The sequence below is a fragment of the Enhydra lutris genome, unplaced genomic scaffold (assembly GCF_002288905.1).
Source record: "Enhydra lutris kenyoni isolate GAN:26980312 unplaced genomic scaffold, ASM228890v2 scaffoldscaffold7, whole genome shotgun sequence".
Taxonomy (NCBI): Eukaryota; Metazoa; Chordata; class Mammalia; order Carnivora; family Mustelidae; genus Enhydra; species Enhydra lutris.
Window position 1 is genome coordinate 46,799,706 of NW_019154091.1, and position 19,250 is coordinate 46,818,955.

General features: G+C 41.8%; 1 pseudogene; it reads right to left on the reverse strand.

The window, feature by feature from the left end:
• Positions 1-9,390: 9,390 nt before the first annotated feature.
• Positions 9,391-11,246, reverse strand: LOC111142033 (annotated as a pseudogene).
• Between the last annotated feature and the right edge of the window lie 8,004 nt (positions 11,247-19,250).

Genomic DNA, 19,250 nt, shown 5'->3' on the forward strand with positions numbered 1-19,250 from the left:
CTTTCTTTCTTTCTTTCTTTCTTTCTTTCTTTCTTTCTCTTTTCTTTTTTCTTTTCTTTCTTTACCTTTCCTAATGCTACTACTCCTCTAAAAGAGACAGAAACTAATGCTACCAAATGGTGCCAGGAGAAGGGGGGCAGGAAAGTAGTCAAAGGAAGACTCTGATAATGAAAAATCTAGATGAGGCTGCTGGGATACTGGCAGTCTACATGCTCCTCACAGCCTTGCTAGTCCTCAGCCTTGGAGCAGGGATCCAGGGATAGTTGTCATGGTTTGGGGGTGGTGGGTCTCTAAAAGTCACTCAGAGTTATCTTCCTCCTCCCCCAAAGCTAAAAAGGCCTGACCAATTACCCCAAGAAGTGTACAGTCTAGAACCCACTTAGGAAGGTGGGAAGTGAAAGGGAGTCTCTGTGACAACAGTTTACCTCTATCTTTGTGTATTTCTGTCTCCATCTCTTCCCTAGCTTCTCGCATCCTGGGGCATTATTTCAGAGGACTCAACCTTGATCTGTCTGTCTGTAGCAAGATCAAAGCTCTTAATCTGTGTTTTCCTTGCCAACTCCTAGGCTGGAGAAGACAGGGAGGGTCCATCCTGAGGCAAGGGGAAGGCCCAGACTTCCCTGCCTCCCAAGGGAAGGGGAGGTTACAAAGTTGGACCAAAAAGGAACCAGTCTTAAGGTTGCATTGACAAACATGTCTCCTGTTGGGAAGACTACTATTCTCACTTTGGATTTATTATTATTGCTCTTCAGGTTAGAAATTGAATGAACTTATAATCATACTCAGGTAAATATATGACAAAAACCACAAAGGTTTTTCATAACCTCCATATCTAAAGAAAATTCCATTATTCTTTATCACAAGACCCTGTTTGCTTCTTTTGGGTGTTACCACACACTATAATTATTTGAACATTTGTTTTCTTTCTTTTTTTTAAAGATTTTATTTATTTATTTGACAGAGAGAGAGATCACAAGTAGGCAGAGAGGAAGGTGGGGGTTTGGGGTGGGAAGCAGGCTTCTAGCTGAGCAGAGAGCTCGATGCGGGACTTGATCCCAGGACCCTGAGATCATTACCTGAGCTGAAGACAGAGGCTTAACCCAGAGCCACCCAGGTGCCCTTTAAAAGCAGGCTCCCCACTGAGTAGGGAGCCCAATGAGGGACTTGATCTCAGGACCCTGGGATCATGACCTGAGCTGAAGGCAGTTGCTTAATCAACTGAACCACCCTGTTTTCTTTCTTATTGTCTATTTCTTACTAGGAAAAACTCTATATTTGAATGAGAGGAAGAATGCATGATGAATAAATATATTATATGGGAATAAATGTACTGGTGGGATAGAAATTTCCTATTAATATGATATATACCTGAAAGTATCATGCAGAGACCTATGTTAACAATAGTATTATTAATCAATGTTCATAATACCCCTATTCTACATCTCTACCTATGGCATCCTTCCTGAAAACTGTATCCCACACATGAAAGTTACTTAGTAATCCTTTAACTCTGTGTTAAACATTGTGGAGAGAATATAAAAATAAACAAGACACAGTCTCCCCACTCTGGAAGCTTATAGTTGAGTGAGGGAGAAAGGGAAGACACAGGGTAACTACAACTATAGACAGCGTATGGAAAGACAGTCAAGGTAAGACTGACACAAAGAAATAGAGGAGATTAAAGAAAATAAATTGCTTCTGATACAGATTATCCAGGAAGGTGTGGGCTGGAGGTAACATTTAAATTGTACTGTGATGATAGTGTACCATTTCATTGTCAGATATTGAGAGGATGGAATCCCAAGGAAAAGACTAGCTACTAGGATGGATTTCTTAACTTTGTGCATCATTTGATATTGAACTTTTGCTCATAATGAGAGAGTGAAATGCAAGGATCAGTGAATTCAAGGTAAAACTACAGAATCTGGAGGCTTTGAATACAGAAGACAGGAGCCATTTATCCCCATTCCTGTTGCACCTGATCTCAGTGAAGTGGTGTGAAGTTCAAATGGGACAGGATACCCAGTATGTCTCCATCTGTATATCTCCCACCTTCTCTCTTCCCCCACTGAGTTCTTGATAAGCAATGAAAGGATTTCTTAATCTCATTACTGAGAATAGCACAAAGCACAGAAAAGCATATACTACACTAATTAAATTAGGAGATTTGTATACCTGGGGAAAGAGAGAAACCCCTCCTCCTTCCATCTCCATAGTCTATTTTCCTAGATCTTCTGGCACTGCATGTCAATAAATACGTATATTTTCTCCTCTGGACAGGCATGCTGTGAAATGTCAGATAGAAGGTTTGTCATAAAAATCTCTCATAAAAAGTTCTTCCAAGCACTGTCATTGGAAGGTAGAGGAGGGGGTTCCTATGCTGTGTCTGCCTTCAAACCTTGTGCAGGTCATTCTGCCTCCTGCTTCCAGAAGCTTTATTTCAGAATTTTTAAAGATGTAAACAAAGTAAAGAATAAAACAAACATTCAACTCTTCTTACCAATCTTGCTATTTTCAAAGCTCATTGCTTTTTTATGAAATTGTTTTCACGAATGGCTAGTACTTCACAATCTCTACTCTAGATTCCTTAATTAGTATAATTTTTAATTCTTTTCTTTCTGGGATGGCTTAAGTACAGAGTCCTACTTGGAAGCAAAGAAGATAATAAAATAGCTTCTCTTAGTACCTTCCATGAGGGGGTTCTAGGAGAGGGGAGGTAGTTATGGTGGGTGGTGTACATAGAGGGGTGTCTGTGTATTAGGCTAGAAAGAAAGGTAAAGAGGGCATTGCCTCTGGCTGCTGTTTGTCTTTCTTTGCAAAACTGGTCTGATTGTTTCAAATGTATATGGGCTCCAATTAGCCCAGCATCTTAGCCATAAACTCCTCAGAAAGAAAATTCATTGATGGTCCCTTGAGAGGTAATGAAAATAAATATCATAGTTTGGTACAAACACACCAAACAGGGTTTGTGTATACACACACACACACACACACACACACACACACCCCATACTCGGAAAGTCTAACAAATATGCTCATATTTATAGACCTACCAAAATAAACATACCCAGATACTTGATGCATATTTCCATTCAAATTCTAACACATATGTCCACATAGTAGGTTCACACACAACTTTGACATACACACACGATCCGTCCCCTTTCCAAGCTCCTCACTGCAGGTTGGGACATAGTGAAGGTGAAGGAGAGAATGTCTGAATGTGAGTTATATGTGTCATTAAGTGTGTTTCTGACCACATGCCTCAAACAAATAGAAATTGTGTTTTCATTTTTCACTATTTGTAATTATCCACTGTCCTCAGTTACCTTTATGCCATCAAGTTTCAATGATCATCTATCCCTTACTGAGTGGCTACTCCATGAAGTATATAGCTGTTGCTCAATCTTTGTACAGATCCTAGCTTCATCACTTATTTTTTACAAATGACTTAACCTCTCTGAGCCTTAGTTTCAACTTCTGTAATGTGACCGTAATAATACTCACCTTAAAGAAATTTTGTATTACATAGGTGATCATGTAAAGTGTTTGGTACAAAATATAGGGCATAGTACTAAACAAATAGCTATAATTATCGTCATCACTTCAGGGACATTGAAGATAAAAGACATAATACATAAAAAAAGATGTTCTTTCCCTTAGGAGGTTTTTAAATCTCATCAAAGAGGCAAACTAAATACACTGTGAGAGGGAGGCCACGGAAACATAAAATGCTTATTTGAGCCCTGACATGTGAATTATTCTCCTAAATCCAAGACCGGTTTTAAAATTTGTAGCAGATTTCAATGCTCTATGAAGATTGGTGTTTTTCTTCTGTCATTCATCATCCCTATTCCTCACCACCTTACATACTCCCACACATTCATCCCAGCGTTTCATTTCAGGAGTTGATTGGAGAATTCTTGGGATGAAAAAGATTTGGGGGGGGGGTTCATTTTATACACTTCCCTGATTCTGAGTAGAAGCTCATCTGTGATGTTCCAAACCCAAGTGAGATAGCCATGCACATGGCCAGAGGGCCTGCACTCTCCCATCTCCCTGTCACTCTCTAATCTCAGAAAATTACCCCTTATGTTTAATCTCTGTTTTCTTTCAATATTGTCTCTCTTTATCAGTCATTCTGATTGGAAATGAGGTACACAAACCCTCAGAAGCTTAAGAAAATTCTCAAAATCTCAAAACTCTCACCTGATAATATTATTTCATTTCCTATCACTCCAGATCTGTGGAATTATAGGGCTCTTATGTTTTGTTAGTAACCCACTAAAAATCATCAAAAGATCCCTTAAAAAGCATCAGTTTGGTCCCTACCAGAGTATAACCCCCCATGTGCTCATCTGATACCTCCTTAAAGCTTTTGAAAGATGAAAGTATCCTAATTTCCAGGACAAATCATTAAGAACTCCTATTTCAATTCCCCCATCCTCCATAGTCTCCTCAATCACTATCATCACATTATCATTCATTGGACAAGGGGACAGTACAACCCTGAGGTGGGGTATGACTAACATGACCTCCCCAGTTCCTTTCAGGCCATGATATGAAATAAGGGTAACAGAATTGGCATCAGTCTTGATGCATACAACGCTTGCCCCAGGAGAGACCCCTGACGACCAGGCAGACACCAGGTGGGGCATAGTAGGCATTTCCCCAAAGTGGGCAGAGTGCTAAACTCTGGCATAGTGACTATCGTGGGAGGCCTGGAGACAGGAGAGTAACCAGGGCCCACACTTCCCCCTCTTCCCAAATTCAACTTCCCCAGCCTAGGCCTCTCCTCTTGTGCTCCAAATTCCTAAGTTTTCAGACCTTCCATAGTGCTCATCTGAGGCCAGACACACATCATGGATCACCTGCATTTCTCAAACTGTAAAGAACACACAAATCACTTGGGAGCCTGTTAGAAATGCAGCTTCTGTATCAGTAGGTCTAAGTTGGAGCATGAGATTCTGCATTTCTAACAAGCTCCCAAGGTGATATCCACATTGATAGATTATGGACCATATTTTTTTAAAGGATTTTTATTTACTTATTTGAGAGAGAAAGAGAGAGACAGAGAGAGAGAGAGAGAGATCATGAACAAGGGGGAGGGGTAGAGGGAAAATCAGACTCCTCACTGACCAGGGAGCCTGGGACTCAATCCCAGGACCCTGGGATCATGACCTGAGGTGAAGGCAGACTCTTAACCAACTGAGCCACGCCAGTGACCACGGACCATACTTTGAAGAGCAGGATCTAGATGACTGCAGCAGTTGCTACAAGTGTCTCCCAGAAACAATCCTTCTGTCCACATCCTCCTCCCTGTCTATCCTCCAGATGGCAATGAGAATCATATCTCATCCTTTTCTGATTCAAGGGTCTCACTCCATGGCACAATACACAATACAAACCTGGCTTGTAAATTCTCTTCAAGTGTGGAAACACATCCCTCACAAGTCTCATCTTTCATGACTCTTAAAGATCCATGTAACCCAGAATTACTGTCCTATTTCTTTTCCAACTCACCTATTCCCCTCTTATTTCCCAAGTTGCTCCAAAGGCATCCTCCTCTAGGAAGTGTCTCTTAACCAATACCTCTTTCCTATTTTTACATCCACCTTCCCTTTCAAAGTAATGATGCCTTAGTCTAACATCCATGTATTAATTCCTCCAATGTTGGTCCATTTTACTCCCTATTTGGGGTATAAATTCTCTTTCCCTAAACAATCTGAGATGCTATTGTAAGATTTTTGCACCAATCTCTCAAAAAGTATCTAAGGGAGTCTGTAGTATATGGGTAACCCTGCCTCTAGCAGGCTTTCCTGGAGTCACCCACTCGCTATTGGGAAAATGGGAAATTCCACAAGTAACAAAGTAGCCTCCTATCATTTTCCTCCTAGGGTCCCGCCCTGAAGAGGTTTACATAAGTACAATAGAAAAACACTGGCCCTCCTATACCAAAGCATAAGACTCTGATTGCATCAATAAAGATGCCTGTTGAAGTGCCAGGGTGGGTCAGTTTGTTAAGCACCTGACTCTTGGTTTTGGGCTCAGGTCACAATTTCAAGGTCATGAGATCTAGCCCAGGCTTGGACTCCTTGCTCAGCTTGGAGTCTGCTTAAGCTTCTCCCTCCCTCTCCCTCTCCTCAGTCCCTCCCCCAAGCTCCTGAGTGCAGGACTGCATGCTCGCTTGTTCTCTCTCAAATAAATATATAAGTATTTATAAATAATAAATTTTAAACTAATATATATTTATATATCATTTATATAAATATATATCATATATAAATATATATATTTATAATAAATAAATATAAATAAAATCTAAAAGAAAGAAAGAGAGAGAGAGAAAGGAAAGACAGGACAGAGGAAGGAAGGACAGAAGAAAGGACAGAAGGAAGGATGGTTGGAAGGAAGGGGAAAGACAGAGAAAGAAAGAGAAAGACAGAGAAAGAAGGAGAAAGCCAGTCTCACCTTCAGGGATTCCCTGGAGTCAGAGCAGGTTGGATCTTCTATAAATTTCCAACTGCAGGCCCGTCCCTACCTCCCATGGGAAGAGATGGAGCTGAACAAGGGAGGTCATTTCAGGCATTCTCTTGTCCCAAGGCTGCATTTCCCCCGTTACTTTTGAATGAACAACACTGTTCTTTGTTTCCCTCCCTTCATCTTTATAAATGGACAGCCTTCCGCTGGAGTTTGGTTTTCAAAGTGGGATCCCTGGACTCTTGGGAACGTCACCAGGCATCACCTAGGAACTTGTTAGAAGGACAAGTTCTAGGCCCCATCCAGACGTACTGAATTCCAAAAGCTGGGGATGGGACCCAGCAATCTGTGTTCTCGTAAGCACTCCAAGTGAGGTGGCACCCTTGAACTGAACAGAGTACTAATCCCGGCCTCTTTCTACCCACCCCTTACTGTGACTTTGATTAGTGAATTGAAGAGACAGACCTGCCCAGCTCAGCCTCTTCATTTTTTGTGGGATTCCCTTTTTTATCCAGAACCATTATGCTGATATGACATGTGCATTCTAATTTAATAAAAGGAGATTCTCTGCTGTGGTCGGGAGGCAGAGGGTGCTCAGCACTACTTGTGATGAGGACTGTATCTAATTTAGTGATGCAGGATTAGCAAGCCAGTTAGGCTGCAGATCTAAAGCTGATGGCTTAATCATCTGTTTCTATGTCATGATTATCAATAGGTTCCAAACACAGGAGGGGGAAATGGGTGTTATATATTGGACCCCTACAGCTCCAACTATGGGTTTTAGTGAAAAGTGGGCAAGATGCAGGTTCAGATGGTGTGTAGTAATAGAGAGACTTAGTTGAGAGAATAACAGGACAGAAGAACAAGAGGAATTCCAGAATTTTTCAAGTAAATGGAACTTCAGAAATCAGTTGTGACCTCTTACATTATGGATAAATAAACAAAGCATGGAAGGAACTGAGAGGCTTGCTCATGGTCATATTGCTAGTTAGTGGTAGAAACCAGAACCTAGGACACTTGGTTCTCAGCTGTACACACTGTGAGCAGGTGGACCAAAGCAGACAACAGTAGAGAAACTTCACAGTCCAGGAATGAAGATAAGGCCAAGTATAAGAAATAAACCTGGGGATTTTCAGCATGGGTATTGAGTTCAAAGCCAAAGTGCTTTGTGCTCAGAGGAAAGCTCTGGCTCCAGTCCACGGTGCATGCTCTGTTGTCCCCTCACACAGCCAAGGCTCAAGCTACATATTCCACTCAGTGTGCTCTGAACACTGTTTTGTTTTCTCGTGCTTTTTGTAGTGACTTTCTGCCTACAGTCTCTTCCTCTATGTGTGCCTATGTGTGGCAAATCCCATCCATTCGTGGGGAGAGCCAACTAATCCCAGTTCCATTCCTTTATAAAGTCTTCTGATTTCACCAATCAATTCTCATCTCTGTGCCAGCCACAAGTGGTCGTCCTCCACTCTAAATTCACAAGACACTTAATTTGTATGTTACTAATGATAACACTTTCTGCATTCTGTTACTCTATGCCTTACCCTTTGTATTAGAATATAATAAGCTCCTTAAGGGCAGAGGTCATATATTTCATCTTTTTTTTTTTTTTAGTCTTTTCCAGTTTCTTTCTTTCTTTCTTTCTCTTTTTGTTGAAGTGTAATTTCGTACAGTATTGTCATATAACTCTCAGGCATACAATATGATGATTCAACAATTCCACACATTTCTCAGAGCTCATCAAGATAAGTGTACTCTTATATTCTTCATTCCCTTTATCTATTTCACCCATCCCCTTACCCCAACCACTTTGGCAACCTCCAGTTTGTTCCTTGTGTTGAAGAGTATGTTTGTTGTTTGTTTGTTTGTTTGTTTTTGTCTTTCTTTTTAGTTTGTTAGTTTTATTTCCTATATAAGAGTGAAATCATATATTTGTCTTTCTCAGTCTGAATTATTTCAATTAATGTACACCCTCTATGTCTATCTGTGTTGTTATAAATGGTAACATTTCATTCTCTTTTATAGCTAGGTAGTATTCCACTGTGTCTGTGTGTGTGTATGCACATATTACTACATCTTCTTTATCCTTTCATCTGTCAATGGACACTTGTGTTCCTTCCATATCCAATTGTAAATAATGCTGCAATAAATATAAGGGTGCATATGTCTTTTTGAATTCATGTAAGCAATTTTTCACAGCAAAGGAAATCATCAACAAAACAAAAAGGCAACCTATTGAATGGGAGAAGATATTGGCGAATAATATGTCCAATAAGGGGTTAAACCCAATAGACATAAAGAACTTATACACACACAAGAAAAACAAATCCAATTTTAAAATAGGCAGAAGACCTAAATATTTTTCCAAGAAGATAAACAGATGGCCAACAGACACATGAAGAGATATTCAGCATCACTAAACTTCAGGGAAATGTAAATAAAAATTACAATGAAATATCACTTTATACCTGTCAGAATATCTACATCTAAAAAGACAAAAAGTGTTAGAGAGGATGTGGAGACAAAGGAACCCTTGTGTATTCTTCTTGGGAATGTAAATCAGTGCAACCACTGTGAAAATGGTACTGAGATTCCTCAAAATATTAAAAATAGAATTACCATACGCTCTAGTATTCCCACTACTGGATATTTATCCAAAGAAAACAAAAACATTTTTTCTACTTTATTTTAATAATAATTTTTTAAAGCCAGCAAGCAGCTACAGATACAACTGAAAGGAGACAAAAAAAAAGGGGGGGGGGAGGAAGAGTAAAGACACGTCCTTCACCACAGAATGAATACAGAGCTCTATTAGTGTTCTCCCACCAACATGCCACGGGAGGCATAGCTTTACATGTGCTCAGGAGTACTCTCCATTGTTGTGCAGAGGACCAGACAGCATTCGGGATGATGATGTCAAATCAAATATGTATTGGCACTGCTGAGTTCAAGGTCTAGAGTTTGGGCCCTTACTTCAGTGGGGCTATGCAACCAGGCTGTGCTGGATTCCATACATGAAGTAGATAACAAACTCAATCAGCATCCAGATACTAATTGGGGCCCAGGTAACAGCTGACATCTGTGTCAAAAGGCAAACATTCACAAAGATGCTCAAGAGTGGGAGGAGAGGCAGAGCAGGGACCTTAAAGTGAAGAGGAGTGGAGCTCTGTGGCTGTCTCCAGATGACCCCAGTGATCCCAGTGATGAGCACCAGGAGCAGCATAACCACGGTGATCAGCACTGGGTCTCCAGAAAGCAGACCTGGCCAGTGGGCCAGCACCAGGCAGAGGAGAGTCAGCAGCAGAACAAGCAGTGAGGAGCAAACACAGACAATCTGGCTGGAGAGTGGAGTGGGGGTGGGGCTGCCTGGAAAAAGTAGTCCTTGTAGAGTCAGCTTCTCTACTGCAGGTGCAGTCTCCTCCTGCTCCTGTGTTTGATTTTCCCCATTCTCACTCTCAGGCTGATACCTAACGATGAGAACACAAAAAGCCATCAGGGAATAAGCTAGCAGGGTCCCAATTGATGCGAGGTGCACAAGATCAGCAAGTCTGAAGAAGAATGCCATGAGTGTTGCAATAATGCCAAAGATCACAGTGGCCATGATGAGCCTATAGATGCCATTATAGATTCTCGCAAGGACAGAGAACAGGAGGCCATCCTTTGCCATTACATATATCAATTGACCTATGGAGAACACATAATTCAAAGGCCTCACAGAAAGACTACAGAGGAATACCAAAGCTACAGCATAGTAGTCAGGGGCCCAGCCGATATGGAGAAAAGCCTCAGGCAAGGTGCTCCCAGGTTGAATCTGGTAGTAAGGAACCCTAAGTGTAAGGGCTGCAGAGACACCAAAATACACCAAAACACAGATGAGCAGTGACATCACAATGCCCATGGGGATGGAACTCTGGTGGTTCTGGGCTTCTTCAACTCTGGTAACAATGTTATCAAAATCTATAAATGCATAGATACAGGTAGCTGTTCCATGAAGAATCCCTGCAAAGCCAAAAGGCACAAATCCTCCAGAGCCCAGAGGGCCCAAGCTAGAGGTGCCATTGAGTTCATCCTTTCTGTAGTCTTCTTCTGTGAGCTTCCAGTTGTGCAGTTCCCCCTTAATGAAACCAGAGATGATGACAAAACTGAGAATCAAAAGTCTCACCAATGTGACCACTTTGGTTAACAGCATCGACTCCCTAAACCTCAAAGTCAGTAATCCAATGAGCAAAAACACAAGGCCCACATTAAAGAAACGTAGAATCTTTACAAGGACTTGGGGAAAATGCAATAAGATGTTTTCACTAAGGGCCCGAGAGATCTGGTACCCAAACATGTTGTCAAAAGCTGAAATCCAGGCAAAGACCATATTGGCCATACAAGCAACATAGGAGAAGATGAGGTTCCAGCCAGTGATGAAGGCCCAGATTTCACCTACAGTGACATAGGCGTAGAGATATGCAGAGCCAGGATGGGGAATCTGGGCACTAAACTACATAGCACAGTCCAGCCAACAATGAAGTTAGGCCAGCCACCATAAAGCAGATCACAATGGATGGTCCTGCTTGATTACCAGCCACCTCATTAGCCAGGAAATATATGCCTACACCCACTGTGCGGCCCACACCCAGAGCCACTAAATCCAGAGTGCTCAGGCTTCTGTCAGAGTCAGGCTTAGCCACGTCTTGCTCTAGCATTCGTCTGCGTACCAGCTTTTGACCAAATCTGTGCAGTGCCTGACACAGTCTTCTAGCTGGAATTGAAGAGGATTCCATATCAGAGAGCTGTAGCAAGGGCAGGTTGCTGAGTGTCTCAGACCAGGTTCGGTGAGGCTGAGTTAAGTGGAGTTGGGTTGGGGCTGCCGAGTTCCATTGCTCAGGCTTCAGGCTGCTGCTTCATATTTTTCTTATATGTGCTGTACATATACCTAAGTAAACAATAAATATTTACTCAACAATGGTGTTCAACCAATGCTCAGAAGTCACATGTCACCTGTTGCAGCCCAAGTATCACAGAAACTAACACCAAAAGATATCAAAGAAAAATCAACTGGCAGGGCACCTGGGTGGCTCAGTCATTAAGTGTCTGCCTTCAGCTCAGGTCATGATCCCAGGGTCCTGGGATCGAGCCCCACATTGGGCTCCCTGCTCAGCAAGGAGTCTGCTTCTCCCTCTCCTTCTCTCCCTGTTTGTTTTCCCTCTCTTGCTGTCTCTCTGTCAAATAAAAAAATAAAATCTTTAAAAAAAAAAAGAAAAAGAAAAATCAGGCTTTCCCCCAAGTGAGTGTCAAATACCTCCCCACATTCTCCTGTTGTGCACACCACAGGACATAATCCTATTTGAGTTTATCTAAGTCATGTAGGTTCATGTACAATTAAGCTATAAGATACAACAGGGCATGAATGTACTGTGCAGTTATTCATATGCAGGATATGCATGGTACTTGAGCATGAGTTATGACACATTAATTCACAGACGAGTGGACCTTGTTACAATTACAGAATCATTTTTAAAATGTCATCTAAGGTTAGAATACAAATATTGGTCCACTGGTCTTAAGACCCTTACCCCAGGTCCCCTGGGTGGCTCAGTTGGTTAATCATCTGCCTTCGGCTTCAGCCATGATCCCAGGGTCCTGGGATTGAGTCCTGCATCAGGCTCCCTGCTTGGTAGGAAGTCTGTTTCCCCCTCTGCCTCTCTCTCTCTCTGTCTCTCATTAATGGATGAATGAATGAATAAATAAATAAATAAATAATAAAATCTTTAAAGAACGAAAACAAACCCTTACCCCAACATCAGCTAGCCAAGGTCAGGTGGCACTTTGCCACCCCTTTATCCTCATTCTGCATCATCATTTAGCTGTACTGATGGCCAAGAATGTACAGTCTTCCCCTTCCCTTTATCCACTTGGCCCACAGAGGCACTGTGAACAGAGAGGAAGAGGGAGAAAGGGGCAGGACCTTCATAAACACCTGCAAGAAGGAGAGGACCAAGCTATCTGGGAAGGAAATACTGGAGAAATGAGCATCAGCCAACCCAGGGCCCAGGACTGAGATGGGAGAGGAGCCAGGAAGGTAGTTTTATGAATTCTGAAATTCAACACATCTCACCCAAATCATCCAGGCAAAATTCACTATAATTTTCATGCCCTCAGCTATGAGAGTATGATCCAAAGGGAGAAAAATAAGTCATCTAGCTCAGAAGCTCATGACCAAAACAATTCCTTTGTTTACTCCTCTCTGGGTTCCAGGAGAAAAGGTGAATTCACTTCTTTAGACAGTCTCCTCACTAGCCACATTGTGCTCTACACACACCCTGTGATGTCAGCTGCCAGGGTCCTAGAGAATCTGCCCTGCTCTGTGAGCTTGTACCAAAACACTCACTTGTGACTCCCTATTAATTTTTCAGATGGAGTTATTTTTCACTCATTCAAAATGTGCTCTCAGTATGCCAAATATATTTTCTTAATGAAGGAACTGGCATGAGGGTCCTTCTTCCCCCTACTCTCCTGCTATATTCAAATGGTTTCCTCCTCAGGGGAGAAAGGGTCAGGAGTAATAATTCACAGCCAAGCCCCACAAAGGAGTAGTGAAGAATGGAGAAAAGAAAGACATGCAGCCCCCACTATCCTTCCTACTCATGCTTTTGTTTGAGAGAATTTTAGGAAATATTGTCAGAGGTTTTTAAAGATAGAAAGATCAAATCAAAATTGAGAAGTTGTCTCTATAGTGATCAAAAGGAACCCTTGAGTTATGGGTCAGAACTTCTGTCTACAAATCCATTTATCCAGACTCCTTATTTGCCACTTAACAGCTCCAGTGTTATGATTTATCAAGAATAATGTGTGAGAGATAAGGAGAGCCAATTCTTCACTCATGGAACCTGTCTATATTAATAAACGTTATTGAGGTGTCCCCCACCGGCCCCTAGGCTTCAAACTCTTCAATGGTTCCCCACTGCCTTTCCTTCATAGTCCCTCCTTCCTTCATAATCTGACTTGAGCTAATTTCTCTAGCCTCATCCCCTCCCCAGTTCCTGCTCCAGTTGCAAAATTCTACACTCACCCTGTTCCCTTGCCTTTTGGCCCCTTCATGTAGCCAAACCCCACTTCTCTTTCAGTTCCCAACTTAGAAGTTACTTCCCCGGAAATCTCCCCTGACCCTTATGTTGCCCTTCCAATGTGCTCTCATAGCACTTGGCTTCCCCCATGTGCCATTGATACTAAGATATCTAAATTCCAGGCCAGCTGCCTGTCTCCTCCATCAGACTAATGTAGATGCTCATAAGTATTTGCTAACCAAATGACCACACTGAGAAGAGAAACCCAAAAGAGCACACAATCCAGAATTCATACCTACTTGAGTTTGAAATACATACTTCGTAGCCAAGCAGCTTTTATAATAACTGGTTCAGGTAAAGATATGGATGGTATCACCTTCCTTGAAGAAGGCAATCCAAATGGAAAATTTGAATGGAAAACCTTGACTACACATCATTCATGGCAGCTATAAGAAACATGTAAGTGATAAAGAATTGCTTCCTTTTGAGGACGCTTGTTTCAAAAATATGAGAATGTCTTGGGTTATAGGCAACTAATAACCCATACCCAGTTAGAGAAACTTCATGCTCAGGCTCTATAATCCAGGCAGGATGTCCTAAGGCAGAGGTTCTCACTTTGGGGGACAGAGGGAGGCATAATGAAGAAACCTGGGGACATTTTCAAACTTCAGATCCTCTCCCTAGGAGATTCTTGACCACTAGCCCTGTATTTCCCAGGACTGCTCTAAACCACACAAGTGACAAGAAATTGTCCTCAATTTCAAGGGGAAGAGATTCTAGAAGTTTCCTTTACAGGAAGGCAGCATAGTTGACTCATTAGGAGTAAGGTTCTTCAGGTAGACTGTTCAGGTTCAAATCACACCTCAACCTCCGATCTGGTGACTCTGGACAAATTAGTTCTCCTCTTGGGGCTTTAGTTTCCACAATAGTTGAATAGTCAAGTAAACACCACCTAGGATAGTTGTGAGGAGTAAGTGAAATGATGCCTGTAAAGTTCTTAGTTCAGTGCCTAGCAAACAATATGGACTTAATATAACTTACCTAGTATTTAATATTGAAATCTGGTCCAAAGTCCCCAAAAGTTGATAAATACTTAGGTTTTATAAATGTCTAGCTTCAAAATCATCCACTAAACAGTCAATCCTGTTAGTTAGCCCTCATGAGACAATGAAATTAGTATATTCCATATAATTTTCCTGGAAACTCAAAGGACTCGAACTGGATACCTTCAAACATGCTGGTCCTAAACATGTGGGGTCCTAGGATCACTGAGTTAGACCAGGAATCAAAAAATGCAAGGCTCAAATACAATGATGATGATGATAATGATGATGATGGTAATAGTCTCTTTGCCTGAAGATGCCTCGTCTTATTTCTGGAACAGGTAGTGCTGGGTACTATAGATGTAAGAACAATGAACACTATGGCAGAATTCTGCATGTGAGGTCCTGGCCCTTCCTCGTGACTACATGAACTCAGGAATTTGCTCACTCTCTCTAAGCCTCAGTCTCCTCATCCACAAGGGACCTCACCTGACCTCCCTCATTGGATCAGCATGAGAATTCAGTGAGGAGATAAAAATCATCACACAGTTGGTGGGAATGTCACTGGAGCACCATCCTGAAGCACTATCCCAGTGGAATTAAGAATGCACACACCCTCCCACCCTGCAATCCCTCTCTGATGTGTACACTCTAAAGAGGCTCTCTCCTGAGTCCATAAGGAGCCCATGTGAGCACATTCATCACAGGATTGTTTGTGGTGGCTGGAAGTGTGAGCTGTGCCAGCAACTGTTCCCAGAGGAATATATAAGTAAAATGTGCCATGTGTGCACAATGAAATGCTACACAGAAGTGAGAGATAATAAAGCAGATTTACAGATATCAATTTGGGTAGATCTCAGAAACTATGTTAGGTAGCAAAAGTAAAGACAGAATGAAGTATATGGCACAATGTCTTTTTTTTTTTTAGATTTTATTTATTTATTTATTTGAGAGAGAGCATGAGAGTTGGGAGGGACAGAGGGAGAGAGAGAAGTACACTTCCCACTGAGCAAAAAGCCCAGTGGACACTTGGGGCTCCATCTGAGGTCCCTGGGATCATGACCTGAGCTGAAGGCAGATCCCTTACACACTGAGTCATCCAAGCACTCCTAGCACAATGCCTTTTGTGTACATTTAAAAGACAACCAAAAAGCATTGTATATTTGTCACAGATACACATATATCTGTTAAAATGTCAGGACATACCTCTGTTCATTTTCTTCCACTGGTTTCCCTTTACATTCAGACTAAAGCTGAAGTCTGTATTTACAATGACCTACAAAGTCCTACAGTATTTGTCACTGACCCAGATACCACTTAACCTTCGTTTCTTTCTCTTCCTACTCATTTCTCTCTAGGCACTGGCCTCCTAACATTCTCGTCTCCTAACATACCAGGTAAGACCCTACCTCAGGGCCTTTGTACTGGCTGTCCCCTATAAATGCATCACTTCTGGCCCAGATAGCCACATAGTTGCTCTCTTAACTGAATTTGGTGAATAGCAGGATTATTGGCAGAGCCTTGCTGAATCATCACACACACAACTGCAATCTGCTCCTAACCACAGACAACAGACCTGATCTCCGGCCCTTCTTTTTTTTCCTTATTACTTATTATTTAAGATACTGTATGTTTTACTTATTTATTTCTTCATGATCTGTCTCACTGAAAAAGAATGTAAGTTCCAAGAAGCAGGGAGCTTTTTTTTTCCCACTCTTTTGTTCCTGGCTATATTTCCCAACCTACAATTATGCCTGACACGTAGTCATCACTGTATTTGTTAAATGGATGAGAATATCTAACTACGCTTAGAGAGCATGGACTGGAAGAGCATTTGTCAAATACATTAAAGAAAGTGTCTCAAGTGAGAAGGGGGAATGAGAATAGAGAGAAGCATGAAGGGGAAAATAAAATGCACTAAAAAGGGGCCTGACCAGAAGTGATGGTGCAAACATGCCATGACTGATGGAGGGAACGACTCCACTCTGTGCACTGCAGGCTCAACATGGGAATTTTGGGAGATAATGTTGAAGAGGATCTGGTACAGAGCCTGATAAATGGCAGACATTCAGTAGATTTAATGTGAAGGAGAACCGGAATCCTGTGATGGTCAGGATATGGAGAATACAAAGAAGGAATACTAGCCAGTAAGAGGGTTCAGAACAAGGGAAGATGGGGCATCCCTCCTACTAGTTCCCTCTGAGCCCATTTCCTTTTCCCAATTCCTCTTTCTCCATAGGGTCTTTCAACTGTTTTTGGAGGATCCTGTATAGTTGGCACTAAGGATGCTTTTGCCATGTTTTTCTCTCTGGGGAACCATCCCCAGCCATCTACCTCCCAACAAAGATACAACAGCGGTTCCTAACATTTGTTGAATCACAGACACCTCTGAGGTTGGTCATCTCGGAAAAAAAAAAAAAAAAGTCATACACTCTTCTGAAGTCCATCCATGGACCCTGAGCAGGAATCTCAGAGGACCATCTGAATGTCAGAGTTGGGGGTTGTGGGTAATGATTGATAATTGTTGTTCTCCTCAGCTGTGTTGTGTAGGGTGGTCTTTGTATTCTTCCCACTTTTACTGGAGATGAGGGAAAGTGGGCCTACAGACAAAGTATGAATATACTAGAGAAATGGCCCAAAGAACAAAACATCTGGGAATTAAATAATATTTAATGACTCCAACAGAAGCAGGCAGAACAAATTAAAAAGCAGACTTACAGAAAAGAAAGCAAAGCCATGATTGTGAATCCTGAGAGAGCCTACCACATATCCAACTTATAATAACACAGAAAAACATTGTCCTTAAATGCCATATTCAGAAATGCCCAATCTCTTTGCAATAATCAATGATAATTTCAATAGTTTCTATTCAGTCCAGACTGTCTGACCTAGTGGTCATAGCCCCATCCTAATTCTCTCCCTACCCTCAGGCTCACCTCCTGCCTGACTCAGTTCCTCACATCCTATCTTACCCTTCTTGTGAAGCCTTTGGCCTGGGTAATTTACCTGCTCTTCCAGGAATGCCCCCCTCACTCCTTTCTGTCTAGTCTTAACCATCCAGCTCTTCTCAACCTTAATGTTAACCTCAATGTTATTCTACAACATTTTCCCCTACTTCTAGGAAGGTTTTCCTAAGTCATCCTGACTGACCACCATCTCTAGCAATAGCAACATGTAACTGATTCCCAGTTGAGAAATTTTCCTTTTCTGACTACTGGTGTCCTGGGCATGTCATTTAAATTCAGGATCTATATACCTCCTCCTTCTGAATTCCACACTCTCATCTCCAACCCTCACAACCGTGGACAAGGATCTGTTCATAATAGTAGCAAGCAACCCAAAGAAGCATTTAGGACAGAGAAAATGAATATACAGGTGTATCGACTAACCACTATATCTTCAGATTCCTAGAAAAGGCGTTATTTTGTTTTGTCCTGGTTTGTTTGTTTGTTTGTTTTTGTTTATTTGCTTTTTAAGAAACAGAGAAAGGACCAAACAGAGGTGAAACAGGAGACTAAAACATGTACACCATATATTTCAGGAATATTTCCTGGGGAAGTTTCCTAATGGGGCCCTGGGTTTATGAATCTCAGTTTCATTAGTAAATAGTCTCTCCCTAAGGAAGTGCTTGTTCAGGGAATGTGCTTACAAAAATACAGAGAGTATGCTGAGTGAAATAAGTCAAGCAGAGAGAGTCAATTATCATATGGTTTCGCTTATTTGTGGAGCATAAGAAATAACATGGAGGACATGGGGAGATGGAGAGGAGAAGTGAGTTGGGGGAAATTGCGGGGGGGAGACAAACCATGAGAGACTGTGGACTCTGAGAAACAAACTGAGGGTTTTGGAGGGGAGGGAGTTGGGAGGGTGGGTGAACCTGGTGGTGGGTATTATGGAGGGCATGTATTGCATGGAGCACTGGGTGTGGTGTACAAACAATGAATTCTGGAAGACTGAAAATAAATTTAAAAAATAAATAAATTTTTTTTAAAAATGCAAAAGTGTTCAGGGAACATGAAGCCAGCTTGTATGAATTCTATAATGGCTACTGCTCTCCCTTCCTCCTTCTTTCTCTCTGTGTTTCTCTGTCTCTGAGCTCCTTCCAAACTCCAAAACTAAAGTTCATACCATGTTACCCAGAAGAACACCTGACAAGTCCAACAATCCATCCATAAAATTGCAGGCTGTCTGTCTTTCCCAGTCAGCCTCACCCACTCTCCGTTGTCCTGGAGGTCATTGTGTTCACTCCTCCATCTCTAGGAAGGGTACTATCCTCATTCTGGACCTTTCCTTTTCAAAACATTTTTCCAAGGCACTAAGTTCCACTGCTACCTTGGTAGAGACTTAACACTCCTACCGTCAGGAAGTCGGCCTTGTAGCTAGTCCTGAATAGTTTCTTTCTTTCTTTCTTTCTTTCTTTCTTTCTTTTTTTTTTAGTTTTGCATTTATTTTATTTTTTTTTATTTTCAGCATAACAGTATTCCTTGTTTTTGCACCACACCCAGTGCTCCATGCAATCTGTGCCCTCTCTAATACCCACCACCTGGTTCCCCCAACCTCCCATCTCCTGCCCCTTCAAAACCCTCAGATTGTTTTTCAGAGTCCATAGTCTCTCATGGTTCACCTCCCCTTCCAATTTCCCCCAACTCCCTTCTCCTCTCTAACTCCCCTTGTCCTA